Genomic DNA, 15492 nt, shown 5'->3' with positions numbered 1-15492 from the left:
AGTCTAAAATTAAAAAAAAAGAAAACATACAGAAACCAAGAAATTGGATATATATATATATGAAATGAGAAAAATATAAATTTACTTCTATTGCACTAATTACACAGATATATAAGTTAGGACACATTTGTGTAAGAAAACCATGGCCAAGCATTAGTAAATGTTAAAATTCAGAAATTTTAGAAGTAATATCCAATGAAATTATTTGAACAACCAAGCAACGATGCACATGCACACACACACACACACACACACACACACACATACACACACACTTTTGTGGGAAATAAAGTAAAGAGTTACTAGACATTAGAACACACCAACAGCTGTTGGCTATACACGTTTATTTAAAACAATCCCAAACATTCAACCTTAAAATATACTTATTATTGTACATTTATGTTTTTAAGAATATGAAGAAACATATATGTATATAGCAACAGTCAAAGAACAAGCCTGTCGATTTTAAAGAGAGCTGAAAGAATTGCATAAAGACTTCGGAACAAGAAAATTATGTAATTATTTCATAATCTTGAAAAATAAAAGAAATATCTTAGAAAAGGGAAAAATAAACAAAACAAAACAAGATAACCAACAACAATATATCAGGATAGGAGGGACTTGGGAGGAAGAGAAGAGGGGTGTTGGGGAAAGGGGTCAGTATCAGGTATGGGGGGAGATGAGGGAGATGTACAGAGGATCAGAAGTTTGAACAAAGGTGTGTAGAAATGGGGGATGGGGAACTTGATGTAGTCACCAGCAAGCCCTAAATGCCTGGAAAGCAAGAGGCTCTCAGGACCCAATATCATGAGATTAGCTGAAATTCCCAACTAATGGGAGGGAGAACCTCTAGAGACCATATCCTGAGGTTAGGCAAGTCCACCAGTTGGGGTATGAGGCCACCCACTCATCTAAAATTTTTTACATCAGAATTGTACCTGTCTAAGGGAAATACAGAGACAAATTCTGGAGCAGAGACTGAAAGAAAGGCCATATAGAGATTGCCCCACCTGGGAATCCATCCCATATCCAGTCACCAAAAACAGACACTGTTGTGGATGCCAAGAAGTGCATGTTGACAGAAGACTGATATAGCTGTCTCCTAAGAGGCTCTGCCAAAGCTTGACAAATACAGAGGTGGATGCTCGCAGCCAACAATTGAGCATCAGGTCCCCACTGGAGGAATTAAAGAAAGAACTGAAGGAGCTGAAGGGGTTTGCAACCCCAATAGGAGGAATAACAATATCAACCAATCAGAACCCCCAGAGCTCCCATGGACTAAACTACAAACTAAAAGAATATACATGGAGTGACCCATGGCTCCAGCTGCATTTGAAGTAGGGGATGGCCTTGTTGTGGAACAAATGGCAGATAGGTCCTTGGTCTCATGAAGACTCGACACGCCAGTGTAGGGGAATGCCATGGTGAGGAGGCAGAAGTGGGTGGGAGAACATAGAAGCAGGGTGAGAAGGGGATGGTATAGGGGGTTTTCAAAGGTGAAACTGGGAAATGGGATAACATTTGCAATGTGAATAAATAAAATATCCAATAAAAAACAAACAAACAAACAAACAAACATGGTCAACAAGACTCAAGGAAATATGTGACTAACACAGCCCAACTCTCAGATTACAAGGCCTGGATACACTAACACTCTCAATGGGAAATAATGACTTTAAATCAAGTCTTACAAATTTTCTAGAGGTCTTTAAAAGGACATGAATAAATTCCTGAAAGGAAAAACAAGAAAATACCATCAAAGTGGTGAAGGAAATTAATAAAACTTTACAAGAACTGAAAATGGAAAAAGAAGAAATAAAGAAAACACAAACTGAGGCAACCATAGAGATGGACAACCTAGGAAAGAAAACAGGCACTACAGGTGCAAATTTCACAAAAAGAATATAAGAGAAGGAAGAGAGAATATTGGGGAAAGAAGATACAGAAGGAGAAACTGATATGTTAGTCAAAAAAGGTTAAGTACCCCAGTTCATCCAGTATTTCAAAAAAATCCATTCAGAACTTCAGTTAAGTGCTGAACTTTTAAAGCATGCATAAACTGAATGACAAATGCTAAATTTAGCTTTCTCAAGTCTAGCCAATTTTTCTAATTTTTCAACCTCTCCCACCCCTTAAAAATATTAATTTCCCCAATTCAGCACGAAGCTATGGAGAGCTTTCAAACAGATTCCTTGGGTTTGAATGTCTGGTAATTTTTTTAAAAATAAATTAGAGATAGGTTGAAATTTTAAGGGATAATTTGGAAATTGTGAACAGGGAAGAAAATAATTAAAGAACTTAACTCAGGTATTTCTATTTTTACTTTTCTCTTCTCTATCATTTGTTTCTTAAATAAAGGGAAAGGGGTTGAAAAGAAAAAGACAATAGAGTAATATTATAGGAAATCAGATAAATGGGGATGGATTACTAAATATACGCTTAAACAAAACATTTTATAGCCATAATTTCATACTAGCAGAAATCTTTACATTTTGATGGAGAATTGAAAATTTATTTTCTTACATTGGTGTAGAATCTTTGAATATTCATACAAAATTTAAAATTGATATCTTACTCTTAGATTAGCATTGTGCCTATACTACTCATTTAAGAATATAAGACTTAGACCCAGTCTTTATATTAGCTGTTAATAAAACTGTTTAGCATTAATAAATAATGAGAGTTAAAGGTTAGATAGTAAACTAATGGTAATATTAAATCCTGATTTAATTACCATAATGTGTTTCAAGATTATTCAAATACAAAACAGATAAGAGTAATCAATGTTTAACAACTCAATTACACCACATATAAATAGTTGACCTTCAAACAATCATAGATCCACAGAATATGGCATTTAAAGTTATTTCATTATTATTAAATCTTTTGGCTTTTCCTCCTGAGAGTAACACAAAACCCACCTCAAAGAAGATATTGAACATCATTACCTTAAACTGTGGCAAGCTAGCCACTGGGTAAGAAATACCCTAACTTCATTTCCAGACAAAATACTGCCTAAAAAGAAAAAAAAAGGGGGGTCATGCAGATCTGGGATATTCCATTACAAAGTGTTACCAAGATAGGATATGTTTTCACTTAATGTCTGTCCAAAGGTTCTGGGTAAAAAGGCTAAAGAGAGCTTCCAGTTTTGATCTGTACCTGGAGTTAATGCTGTGCCACAGCTCTCCACATACAAATCCCACCCAGAGAGAGCTGGTCTCCCAGGAGTGCTGACACACCTAAGATCATAGAAGAAACCACAACTACTGCTCTACTACCTGGTCCAAGTAGGACCAACCTGGAGCCCAGAGGACACAGGAACCACCTCAGAGCAGCCTGGGGCAGGACCCTTCAGATTTCCATCTGTGCCCTAGAGCTGAGCCTGAGCCTCAACTCTCCATATCCAAATTCCACCCAGATAGAAATGGACTTCGAGGAATGTTGACATACCTAAGGTCACAGGTTCACAGGCTCACAGGCTCACAGGAGAAACAAGCTACAGTCAGAAACAGCAAGGTCGGTTAACACTAGAGACAACAAGGTGACCAGAGGCAAGCACAATAACATATGCAACAGAAATCAAGGCTATTTGGCATCATCAGATCCCATTTCTCCAACCACAGCAAGCTGTGTATCCCAATACATGGAGAAAGAAAGATTTGAATTTAAAATCACATCTCATGATTATAGAAGACATCAAGAAGGACATAAACAGTCGTGTGGTAGTGGCACATGCCTCTAATCCCAGAACTTGGGAGGCAGAGGCAGGAAGATTTCCGAGTTCGGTGCCAGCCTGGTCTACAAACTGAGTTCCAGGACAGCAAGGGCTATACAGAGAAACCCTGTCTTGATAAAACAAAACAAAACAAAACAAAACAAAACAAAACAAAACAAAACAAAACAAAACAAAACAAAAAAACAACAATAAAGAAGAACAAAAATAACCCCCTTATATAAATACAGGGGAACACAGGTAAATAGGTAGAAGATCTTAAAGAGGAAACACATACGTCCCTTTAAAAAATACAGAAAAGCACAACCAAACAGGTGATGGAACTGAAAGGCATTCAATATCTAAAAATGAAAATAGTAACAATAAAGAAATCAGAAAGGAAAACAACGCTGTAGATAGAAAACCTAGGAAAGAGATCAGGAGTCATAGATACAATCATCACCAACAGAGTACAAGAGATAGAAGAGAGAATCTCAAGTGTAGAAGATACCATAGAAGACATTGACACAACAGTCAAAGAAAACACAAAAGTCAAAAAGCACCTAACTCAAAACATTCAAGAAACCCAAACCACAATAAGAAGACAAAACCTGAAGAGAGTGATGATTCCCAACTCAAAGGACCAGCAAACACCTTCAACAAAATTATAGAAGAAAACTTTCCTAACCTAAAGAAAGAGATGCACATTAACATACAAGAAGCCTACAGAACACCAAACACATGAAATCAGAGATTTCTCCAGTCACATAATGATTAGAACACTAAATGCACATAAAAAAGAAAGAATGTTGAAATCAAAAAAGGGCAAAATGTCAAGTAACACATAGAGACCCATCAGAATTAAACCAGACTTCTCAATAGAGACACTAAAAGTCCGATTTAGGGCAGATGACATACAGACACAAATGCCAGCACAGGCTACTACTATACAAAGGAAAACTCTCAATTACAATAGAGGGAGAAACCAAGGTATTCCATGACAAAACCAAATTTAAAATTATCTTTCAACCATTCAAGCCCTACAGAGCATAATAGAAGGAAAAATCCAACACAAGGAGGGAAACTACACATAAGAAAAACAAAACACTAATCTCACAACAAACCCAAAAGAAGAGAACCATACAAGCATAATTCTATCTCTAACAACAAAAATAAAATTAAAAAAAGACAACAATCATTGGTCCCCAGTAACTTTCAACATTAACAGATTCAGTTTCCCATTAAAAAGATATAAAGTAACATGCTGAAAACATAAACAGGACTCAGCATTTTACTGCATACAGGAAACACATCAATGACAATGACAGACACTACCTCAAAGTAAAAGGCTATAAATATTGTTTTTACAAGCAAATTGTCCCAAGAAACAAGCTGGTGTAGCAATTCTAGTATCCAACAAAATAGACTTTCAACCAAGTTATCAAAAAGATAGGGAAGGACACTACATAATTATCAAAGTAAAAAACCACCAAGAGGAACTCTCAATTCTGAACATCTATACCCTAAATTCAAGGACACCCACATTTGTAAAAGAAACATTATTGAAGTTCAAAGCACACACTGAACCTCACACATAAATAGTAGGAGACTAATACCCAAATCTAACCAATGGACAGATCATGGAAACAAAAATATAGTGAACTTAACAGAAGTTATGAACCAAATGGACTTAACAGATATCTACAGAACATTTCACCTTAAAATAAAAAAAAAAAATTACCTTCTTCTCAGCATCACAAGGTAGCTTCTCCAAAATTGATTATATAATTGGATACAAAATAAGCTTCAACTAATAAAAGAATATGAATAACCTCATGAATCTTATCAGATCACTATGGAATAAGGCTGGTCTTCAACGACAATAAAAGTAACAGAAAGGCAAAATACACATGGAAACTGAATAAATATCTACACAATGTTATATGGTAAGGGACAAAATAAAGAAAGAAATTAAATACGTTTTAGAATTTAATGAAAATGAAGGTAAAATTACCCAAATACTTTTTCTTTTTACTTCTCTTTATTAGATATTTTCTTTATTTACATTTCAAGTGTTATCCCCTTTCCTAGTTTCCCCTCTGAAAACCCCCTATCCCCTCCCCACTACCCCTACTCACCAACCCGCGCACTCCTAATTCCTGACCCTGGCATTCCCCTATACTGAGGCATATAACCTTCACAGGACCAACGGCCTCTCCTCCCACTGATGACCAGCTAGGCTATCCTCTGCTACATATGCAGCTAGATCTATGAGTCCCACTATATGTTTTGATTTTTGGTTTAAGCCCAGGGAGCTCTGTGGATACTGGTTAGTTCTTGTTGTTCCTCCTATAAGTGCTGAAAACCCCTTCAGCTCCTTGGGTACTTTCTCTAGCTCCTTCATTGGGGACCCTGTGCTCCATCCAATGGATGGCTGTGGGCATCCACTTTTGTATTTGTCAGGCACTGGCAGAACCTCTCAGGAGATAGCTATGTCTGGCTCCTGTCAGCAAGCTCTTGTTGGCATCCACAATTGTGTCTGATCTTGGTGGTTTGTTTATGGGATGGATCCCCAAGTGGACAGTCTCTGAATGGTCATTCCTTCAGTCTCTGCTTCACATTTTGTCTCTGTAACTCCTATCATGGATATTTTGCTCCCCCTTCTAATAAGGATTGAAGTATCCACACTTTGGTCTTTCTTCTTCTTGAGTTTCATGTGTTTTGCAAATTGTATCTTGGGAACATAGCCAAACTTATGGGACATAATGAAAGCAGTGCTAAGAGGAAAACTCATAGCTCTGAGTGCTACCATTAAGGAATTGAAGAGAGCATAAACTAGCAGTTTAATAGCACATGTTAAAGGTCTAGAACAAAATAAATAAATACATAAATAAGCAAGTAAGTAAGTAAGTAAATAAATAATAAATAAAATAAAAAATAAACCAAATACACCCAAGAGTAGACAGTAGGAAATAACCAAACAAAGAGTTGAAATCAAGTAGGAACAAAGAAAACTATACAAAGAATCAATAAAACCAGGAGCTGGTTCTTTGAGAAAATCAATAAGATAAGTAAACCCTTAGGCACACTAACCAGAGGGCACAGAGACAGTATGCAAATTAACAAAATGTGAAAAATGAAAATAGATATATAACAACAGAAACTGAGGACATTCAAAAGTCATCAGATCCTACTACACAAACTTTTACTCAACACAACTGGAAAATCTGGATGAAATGAACAATTTTCTAGACAGATACCAAATATCAAAGTTAAATCAGGATTGGATAAACAATCTAAGGAAATAGCAGCAGTCATTACAAGTCTCCTAGCCAAAAGATCCCCAGGATCAGATAGTTTTAGTGCAGAATTCTATCAGACCTTCAAATACCTAATGCCAACACTTCTCAAACTCTTTCATAAAATAGGCACAGAAGGAATACTACCCAATACATTCTATAAAGCCACAGTTATACTGTCACCTAAACCACATATAGACTCAACAAAGAAAGAGAGCTTCAGACCAATTTCTCTCATAAACATTGATGCAAAAATACTCAAAAAACTACTTGGAAAGTGAATCCAAGAGCACATCAAAGTGGTCATACACCTAGATCAAGGCTTCATCCAATGGATGCAAGGATGGTTCAATATATGGAAATACATCAAGGAAATCCACTATATAAACAAGGTCAAAAAAAAACCAAACAGAAAACAAACAAACAAAAAAAACATGATCATCTCATTAGATGTTGAAAAGGCCTTTGACAAATACAACACCCCTTCATGCTCAAAGTATTGGAGAGGTAAGTGATTCAATGTTCATTCATAAATATAATAAAAGCAATATACTGCAGGCCAATAGCCAACATCACACTAAATGTAGAGAATCTTGAACCAATCCCACAAAAATCAGGGACAATGTAAGCCTGCCAACTCTCTCCCTATTTATTCAATATAGAACTTGAAGTTCTACCCAGAGCAATTAGGCAACAAAAGATCATCAAAGATATACAAATTGGAAAGGATGAAGTCAAGATATCAGTGTTTGAAGATGATATGATAGTATGCATAAGTAATCCCCCTAAAAAAAATCCATGAGAGAACTCCTACAGCTGATAAACAACTTCAGCAAGGAGCTGGATACAAAATCAACTCAAGGAAAAAAAAATCAGTAGCCTTCCTCTACTCAAAGGGTAAATCAGCTGAGAAAGAAAATAGAGAAATGACACCTTTTACAATTGTCAAAATAATATGAAATATCTTTGTGTGACACTAACTAAGCAAGCAAAAGATCTGTACAACAAGAACTTCAAGTCTCTGAAGAAAGAAATTGAAGAAGACCTTGGAAATGGAGAGATCTTCACATGCTCATGGATTGGCAGGATTAATATTGTAAAAGTGGCTATCTTATATCAATCTACAAATTCAATGCAATCCCTATCAAAATTCCAACTCAAATCTTCATAGAGATAGAAAGAGCTATTTTCAAATTTATCTGGAATAACAAAAAAGTCAGGATAGACAAAAAACCATTATCAACAATAAAAGAACTATTTCCATCCATTTGCCTGCAAACTTCATGATATCCTCGTTTTTAACAGCTGAGTAGTATTCCATTATGCAAATGAACCACTTTTTCTGTATCCATTCTTCTGTTGTGTGTGGGAAGCCACATGTGCCATTGCAGAGTGGCGCTGGCTACCACTGGCCACTGCCCATGATTATGGGTAAACAACCAATGTGTGCATGTGCATAAGAGGTTTTTGCCGAGTCACTGCCAGGCCCAACGCATATTAATGAAGTACTGGTAGCATAACCAATCAGGTATGGACACTCCTAGGCCTATATAAGCAGCACCATTTCTGGGCTCAGGGTCTTTCGCCTATGCAATCAATGCTCTCCCAATAAACGTGTGCAGAAGGATCCTATTGTGGCGTCTTTCTTGCTGGCAAGATGGGCACTCATAGTTGTGGGACATCTAGGTTGTTTCCAGCTTTTGGCTATCATAAATAAGGCTGCAATGAACATAGTGGAACACATGCCCCTGTGGCATAGTGAGGCATCTTTTGGGTATATTCCCAAGAGTGGTATAGCTGGATCTTCAGGTAGATTTATTTCCAATCTTCTAAAAAACCTCCAGATTGATTTCCAGAGTGACTGTACCATTTGCAATCCCACCAGCAATTGAGAATTCCTCTTTCTCCACATCCTGTCCAACAAGTGTTGTCACCTGAGGTTTTGATCTTAAGACATTCTGATTGGTGTAAGGTGAAATCTTGGGGTTGTTTTGACCTTCATTTCTCTTATCACTAAGAACTTTGTAAATTTCTTTAGTTGCTTCTCAAGATTCCTCAGTTGTGAATTCTCAGTTTAGTTCTATACCCCATTTTTTGATTGAGTTGTTTCATCTTTTAGTGATTAGCTTCTTGAGTTTTTTATATATTTTAGATGTTATCCCTCTATCAGATATGGGGTTAGTGAAGATTTTTTCCCAATCTGTAGGTTGCCAAATTGTCTTATCAACTGTGTACTTTGCCTTACAGAAGCTTTCCAGTTTCATGAGGTCCCATTTATCAATTGTTGATCTTAGAGCATGAGCCATTGCAGTTCTGTTTAGGAAACTTGCCCCTGTGCCAGTGAGTTCAAGGCTCTCTCCCACTTTCTCTTCTATTTGATTCAATTTATCTGGTTTTATGTTGAGGTCCTTGATCTACTTAGATTTGATTTATGAACAAGCTGACAAATATGGGTCCACTTTGATTCTTCTACATACAGACAGCCAGTCAGATCAGCTCCATTTATTGAAGATGCTTTCTTTTTTCCATTGTATGTTTTTGGTGTCTTGCTCTGTAGTAAAGCTTGAGGTCATGGATGGTGATTCCCACAGCTGTTCTTATATTGTTAAGAATTATTTTTGATAGTGTACATAATAAACCCCCAAAATTCTACTGAAGAACTTTACCAGCTGATAAACAACTTTAGCAATGTGGCCAGATATAAAATTAACTCAAACAAATCAGTAGCCTTCTTTTATAGAAAGGATAAACAGACTGAGAAAGAAATTAGGGAAACAGTTCCCTTCACAATAGCCACAAATAGTATAAAACCTCTTGGGGTAACTCTAATCAAACAAGGGAAAGACCTGTGTGACAATAACTTCAAGTCTCTCAAGAGAGAAATCAAAGATGATCAGAGAAAATGGAGAGATCTCCCATGTTTGTGGATTGGCAGAATTTACATAGTAAAAATGGCCATCCTACCAAAGGCTATATATTTAATGCAATCCCCATCAAAATCCCAATACAATTCTTCAAAGACATGGAAAGAGCAATTTTCAAATTCATCTGGAAAGGCAAACAACAACAACAAAAACAAAAACAAAAACAAAATCACAATAGCAAAAACAATTATGTACTTTTTTTTTAATTGAAGATCATACTCTTCTAGTGGAATGAATTTATTTAATGACACTTTAGCATCCTTACCACAATTTTTAGAGTTTTATGACTGGTTTCTTACCTAGGCAGTTACTGTTTGGGTTAGGGGGAAACAAGACTTCTTAAGGAAAACCATAAAGGGCTTTGCCTCACTTCAGTTTCTCCATGCTTAGTCTCTTCGAGACAAAGACATGCAATTCCAAAATGGACTTTCATAATTAGTTTCTTTTTCTTTCTTTCTTTTTGACTATAACACCATGGGGTTGGGTCTCTAAACTCATTATGGGCACAGAATATGAATTCTAGTTCTTTATTAGCCCACTAAGTAATAAATAATTCACCATGTAAAGAGAAACCACATGAAAAAAGTAAAAAATATGGATGCTAGTATACACCCCCCATACACACACACACACTATTTAAGGAAAGTTTTCTTAGGGAAGCAAACAAGGTTATCATAACCTTTATATGTTGGAGTAAACAAATGCCTGTGATTTTTTTTTAATCTTCTGTATGGGAAATCTTCAGAAAGTTATATATTGTCATGTGCTTGTTTTATAGATGAAAATAGCCTTGAAATCGTGATTCATATACCTGTATCTCCTAATTTTCAAAATTGGCAACCTGCACCACATTCTCCTTTTATGAGATGCTGTGAACCAAATCTAGGTATTTGTATGTGCTAAATGAGCACTCTGCCATGCAAACTATGTCCCAACGCATAGAGTTAATTTTTTGTAAACACTTAGGTTTTTAAAAATTAACTAGTTTTGATATTTTTATTTATTAAGTTATTTACATAATTTATATTACAATCACAACTTAAGTTCAGTCCTCTCCTCCCAATCTTTCCCTCTCACATCACAGGGGGAAAGGAAGATCTCTTGCATCCAGCCTTGGCATGTCAAGTTGCTGTAATACTAGATGCATCTTCTATTAAGGCTAGACAAGGCAGTATCCAAAGGAGAAGAGTATCCAAAGGCAGTCAATATAATCAAGGGCATATATAGACACTAGAAAATCTAGAGAATCCACTAATCTGGGCCAATCAGTTATAAAATGCCAACTAGAAAGCATGAATGGAACCAACCTAGACTCTGAACATACATAACAATTGGTGCACTGGGTCTTCTTGTCAGACTTCTGAAGTGGGAACATCATCTGTCTCTTAAAACAGAGAATTAATTCTTATAGTTCATCCCAGTTTTAAAGTTTTAAATTAATCTGTGATTAATTATGTCATTTACAATTGATGTTGACACTAAATCTTTTCTCACTTGCAAAAGCTTATTTCTTGCATTCCTCAGTTCTGGCTGTTATATAACAGCTTGCTCATTTCATTGTTTATAGTAAGTGGAAAACAGGGAGGAAAAGTATGAGGTAGTACAATTACTGGCTTTTCTGCTAACTAAATAATAGAGTTTTATAATAGTTTCTGCCACCCAGAAGATGCAAAATGTCTATTAGGAAGAAATATGGTTAAATTATGACTGATAATTTCAATTTGCTTCTGATGTGTGTCATCTTTGTATTTTTAAGAACATAAATAATGGGGACAGCTACCAGAAGTGAGCTTTTCATTTAAATTACCAGTAGGATGTTCTAGGAGGTTTTAGATGGCTACTGTATGAATTTTGATCTAATCATAATAAAACTTGATTGGAATTAAGAGTTATCCATAAATGAGATGTTAGAGAAAAGATAAATAATCCCATATCTTACAATACCACAAATGATCAGATAAACAATCCCAACTCTTAATTCTAATTATAACATAATATTTATCTTTCTGAAACAATTATATTTCTATAAATTCTATGCTTCCAAGGTTTGTTAATAAAAATATGTCTCATCTTCTCTTAGTTGTTAAGAAATTGTATGTAATTAATGTCAAAATATTGATCTGCTAAGTTTTCTATAACTACTAATGTCTTTGTATGCAGTTTTCCCTTTAATGTCTCTAATAAACAGTTCCCCACTTCTGATGGTGGCTAGAAAACATGTATTTTCTTTTTAAATGGCTGAAATAACTTAGAAAACACTTAAATATGTGTTTTTACAGGTTTGTTGAATCAAGGTTTTGTTTGAAATCTCTGGAGGAATACTAGCTTCTCATGGTAAAAATTTCTACCTAATAAAAGTATAAACTACAGATTTCATTCACAGACTTGTCCTAACCTCATTTGCCATGAACCTAGTACATTTCCTAGACAGATGCTGCCTTTTGTGATGTGTTTTCAGATCAGCAGATAAAATACATTCCTCTATAAATATGAACAATACAACTGTTGGATAAGTGTGTTATAACCATACATTAGGGAAACCAAGTTACATGTAACTTTGTGATAAAAATGAACACACACATAGACAAAGAAAAAGGGAAAGAGAAACTACTATGTTAAAAACAGATAATGTGAAATATGTTGACTTTCATGAAAATTAAGGAGTTGTATAATGCTTGAAATTTGACATTAAAAATACTTTTAATCCTTTAAAATAATTTTCTGCAAAATCTTTTATATATGTGTATATATAGAGAGTGAATATTAAGTAAAATTAACATGTATACATATATACACATATATATTCCAATTTCATTTCCATTATTTCAAAATTGTATGTTATAAACAACAATACTATGATATATTTCATGCTCTACAAAGTTGGACAACTCACTGAACCTCAAGTTAATTAATACAAGTCTGGCCTTTACGTTATAAAAAGCCAGATATTATATTGGGACCATTCGTTCTTATGCTAATATTCCTACTAGTTATATTAAGCTTATATCCTGATCAAATTCTCTTATTCAAATGAGGACAGGAAAAACAATAATACAAGTGAATCTCATCTAAGGGCTGCGATGTCTACAGTTACATTAGAGTCTACAGCCTTATGTTATAAATAAGTAGACACCTCTGACCAAGATCTACCAGTACTTTATCTGTTTTTTGTAAAATATTTCTAATCTGAAATATGTAAAATGTGAGACATGATTGCTTTCTCTGGGCTTTGATGTTTCTTTTCTTTTTGTTACAATTAAACCCTCATGTTCAGAGGTTAACTAAGACTCTACTACTGAAGCTGAATACAGTTAATGAACAAAGCCCTTAAAGATACCATATAAAAACTGTAATCACACAATGCCCTATAGCACATTGATATTTTCATGGTGAAGAAAGTTAGTGATCTAATAGATAAACTGATTATGTATTTATTACTTAAATAGTTCAGAGGGAAAATATTATACTAGATAAGATGAGACCAACACTAAACTGCAGAGTGGATTAAACATGAACACATGTAAAATTCCCTGCTTTCTACTTGGATTGAACTGTTTTGAGAGTGTCCTTATTGGCCTGAAACTTGGTTCATTAGACCAACTCACAAGATGATCTTTTAAAATAAAGTATTTCTAATATATTTGTTCAAGTTCCATGCTGCTAAGAATGGTGCTATTTCCAAAGTAAGTACAATAATTTTGTATGATGTACAGCAGGTATCATTTTAAACATAATACATGGGATTTGCCTTCAAGCTTTGTTTGTAAGGTACTTGGCTTTCATTATTCGAGTTTTAAAGCAAAGATACAAAATTTTCTGCAGAGGTTTCTTTTGAAGCCATTTCAATAGTCATATTTAAGCTCAAATGCTTCCTACTTTTAGGTCATAATAATATACTAGAGTATGTTTTAAATTAATGTGCATATGTTAACCTCACTATTGTAAGTCCACACATTATATTATTAGTCTAACTCTCCATTTTGCTGTGCAGTTAAGAAAAACATGTATTTAACATACCATGTTTAATTTCCTCTTGAATGTGGGCTTACTCTATTTTAAATAGCAATGATTAGAAACCACCCAACATACTTTTGGTTGAGATAAAACTGACTACATGAAAGTGCTAACAATATATGAATTAGCTAGGTGTGGTTTTACACACCTTTAATCTCAATACTTGGGAGGTAGAGGCAGACAGATTTCTGTGAGTTTGAGGCCAACCTAGTCTACAAAGTAAGTTCCAGGATAGCTAAGGCTGTTTGTTACACAAAGAAACTCTGTCCCCACCTGGCAGTGGTAGTGCCTGCCTTTAATCCCAGCACTTGGGAGACAGAGGCAGATAAATTTCTGAGTTCAAGGTGCCCCTGGTCTACAGAGTGAGTTCCAGGACAACCAGGGCTACACAGAGGAACCCTGTCTCAAAAAAAAAAAAAAAAAAAAAAAAAAAAAGAAACTCTGTCCCCAAAACCAAGAAAGATTATTTGACTTTTTAAAATATAAATGTTTATTAGAAAAATAAAATTAAGATTTTATGGAGTCACTTCATGATCTTGATATTAGTATATTTTAGAAAGGGGGGATAGCTCTTAATGTTGGCCTGTTTCATGGGCCCATGGAATAGCATTTTGGATGAATCATTCAGTAAGCCTTGCATAAGGACAATAACAATACCATGAGAATTACTGATACAGTTCAACACTGACATTTCTTATTTCTTATTTATGGTAGATAAGACTGAGTCTCAGATAAGGGGAGAAAGAGAGGAGAATTTCCTGCAGACAGCCTACTTCGCCTTCTGGCTTGTGATTTTGCAGGGATACATGTTGAAACTGGGAGCTGGGATGCAGTGATGAGTCCATAGGAGGAGGTTAAGAGGGAATGGTCTGTTCAATCCATAGGAGAGGTGGAGAGGGGTTAGCGAAAGCTGAAGCTGGTTTGTTTCAGTTCTAAGGAATTATGTATTGTCTCTGATGGAACAGAGAACAATGCTATGCATGTTAATTGCACTTAATATTCAATACAGATAGATTAGTTGCCTTGCTTTATCTGTTCAAGCATAAGATCACAAAACTTAGGCAGTCTTATCTTCCAGTAAGTAGTGTCAGTGTTGAACTGTAGCTGGAAATCTGCTATGATATTTCTTTCCTCTCTGAATCCATCTGCATGGTATCACAAAGACCTTCTAGCCTTCACCTAATCTTAGTATTCCAGCCTCCAACACAAGAAGGCATTCTCTGTAGTACCAATTGAGCAGGCCCAGAAAACAGACAATACAAAGTCATAAAAGTCTCTGAAAATCCACATGGGCAACTGAGAAACAAAACAAAACAACAACCAAACAATGACAAATACAGGATTGAACATCTAGAACTATAAACATCCCAAACCCAGATACTAAGGTAGAAGCTTAAAAACACAACCAATAACAGTCAGTGCAATATGGCTTCACTAGAACTCAGATATCCTAACACAGTTTGCTCTGAATATTCCAATATAGCTCTCTCTCTCTCTCTCTCTCTCTCTCTCTCTCTCTCTCTCTCTCTCTCTCTCTCTCTCT

The sequence above is a fragment of the Mus caroli genome, chromosome 17 (assembly GCF_900094665.2).
Source record: "Mus caroli chromosome 17, CAROLI_EIJ_v1.1, whole genome shotgun sequence".
NCBI classification, from domain to species: domain Eukaryota; kingdom Metazoa; phylum Chordata; class Mammalia; order Rodentia; family Muridae; genus Mus; species Mus caroli.
This window is presented reverse-complemented; position numbering follows the sequence as displayed.